General features: G+C 44.9%; 1 non-coding gene across 1 annotated transcript; it reads right to left on the bottom strand.

The window, feature by feature from the left end:
• Positions 1-1,419: 1,419 nt before the first annotated feature.
• Positions 1,420-1,555, bottom strand: LOC119948971. Its single transcript, XR_005457070.1, has one exon. It is a non-coding gene; the product is annotated as a small nucleolar RNA SNORA7 (small nucleolar RNA).
• Positions 1,556-2,104: the final 549 nt, after the last annotated feature.

The following is a 2,104-nucleotide window of genomic DNA, read 5'->3' as shown; positions in this document are numbered from 1 at the left end:
AGGAAGGTCTGGGAAAGGATGATAACATCATACTGTTATACAATCAGAGCTGTTGGTTCAAAACCTCGTTATAAAGAGGTCTTCCCTCTTGTTGAACAGGTCCAAGTGACCCTATGCAACTAGATCTGAATCCCCTTATACAATCAGAGCTGTTGGTTCAAAACCTCGTTATAAAGAGGTCTTCCCTCTTGTTGAACAGATCCAAGTGACCCTATGCAACTAGATCTGAATCCCCTTATACAATCAGAGCTGTTGGTTCAAAACCTCGTTATAAAGAGGTCCTCCCTCTTGTTGAACAGATCCAAGTGACCCTATGCAACTAGATCTGAATCCCCTTATACAATCAGAGCTGTTGGTTCAGAACCTCGTTATAAAGAGGTCCTCCCTTTTGTTGAACAGATCCAAGTGACCCTATGCAACTAGATCTGAATCCCCTTATACAATCAGAGCTGTTGGTTCAGAACCTCGTTATAAAGAGGTCCTCCCTCTTGTTGAACATATCCAAGCGGCCCTATGCGATTAGATCTGAATCCCCTTATATGATCAGAGCTGTTGGTTCAAAACCTCGTTATAAGGAGGTCCTCCCTCTTGTTGAACAGATCCAAGCGACCCTATGCGATAGATCTCAATCCCCTTATACAATCAGAGCTGTTGGTTCAAAACCTTGTTATAAAGAGGTCCTCCCTCTTGTTGAACAGATCCAAGCGGCCCTATGTGATTAGATCTGAATCCCCTTATACAATCAGAGCTGTTGGTTCAAAACGTCGTTATAAAAAGGTCCTCCCTCTTGTTGAACAGATCCAAGCGACCCTATGTAACTAGATCTGAATCCCCTTATACAATCAGAGCTGTTGGTTCAAAACTTGTTATAAAGAGGTCCTCCCTCTTGTTGAACAGATCCAAGCGACCCTATGCAACTAGATCTGAATCCTCTTATACAATCAGAGCTGTTGGTTCAAAACCTTGTTATAAAGAGGTCTTCCCTCTTGTTGAACAGATCCAAGCGACCCTATGCGATTAGATCTGAATCCCCTTATACAATCAGAGCTATTGGTTCAAAACCTTGCTATAAAGAGGTCTTCCCTCTTGTTGAACAGATCCAAGCGACCCTATGCGATTAGGTCTGAATCCCCTAAGCGCTTTGATTTTCTCCCCACCCCCCGGCACTTATTTGTCTCATCTTATGCCGTCGAGTCGTCTCCGACCCATAACGGCTCCATGGGCGTATCTCTCCCAGAACGCCCCACCTCCATCTACAATCGTTCCGGCAGCATATCCATAGTTGTACCATCGCCTCCTTCCACGCAGTCCACTCGAGTCTCCATCCTCGATTCTGTCCCACACTAAGTGCTCAATAAATACGATTGAAAGAATGAATGAATGTCCCGTGCTGCTACTGCCCAGGACGGGTGAGTTTTGACTTGTAGCAGATGGCCTTCCACTCGCTAGCCACTGGCCAAGCTAGGAATGGAATGGGTAGGCCTCTTCTTGACTCCCTCCAGTAGCCAAGACTGGTAGAGGACTGGAAACTCTCCAGGTGTGACCCTGAGAGGATTATTTACATATCCTTATACCCTGCCACACTACCTGTAGTTTCTTTTCACGCTTTATTGATAACAGCAGGGCTAGTGGAAAGAACGTAAACCTGAGGGGGTCAAGGGACCTGGGTTCTAATACCGCTTCCTAGCCCCCATTTCCTCATTCTACAGACTGGGGATTCAATACCTCTTCTTCACTTATTATTTAATAATAAATAAATTATTTATTATTATTAAAATTTCCACCTCCTTAAGATGCGGGGCAGGGACTGTGCCTGATTGATGATGATGATGGTATTTGTTAAGCGTTTACTGTCCCTTCAAAGCCCTACTGAGAGCTCACCTCCTCCAGGAGGCCTTCCCAAACTGAGCCCCCTTTTTCCTCTCCCCCTCCCCATCCCGCCCTCCCTCCTTCCCCCCCCCCACACCACCTGTATATATGTTTGTACAGATTTATTACTCCATTTATTCTACTTGTACGTATTTCCTCTTCTATTTATTTTGTCAATGATGTGCATCTAGCTTTACTTCTATTCACAAGTTTTGTTTCATTGTCTGTCTCCCCC

This window comes from Tachyglossus aculeatus, chromosome X3, assembly GCF_015852505.1.
Source record: "Tachyglossus aculeatus isolate mTacAcu1 chromosome X3, mTacAcu1.pri, whole genome shotgun sequence".
Classification (NCBI taxonomy): Eukaryota; Metazoa; Chordata; class Mammalia; order Monotremata; family Tachyglossidae; genus Tachyglossus; species Tachyglossus aculeatus.
Note: the sequence above shows the minus strand (reverse complement) of the source record. Positions and strands in the feature narration are given on the sequence as shown.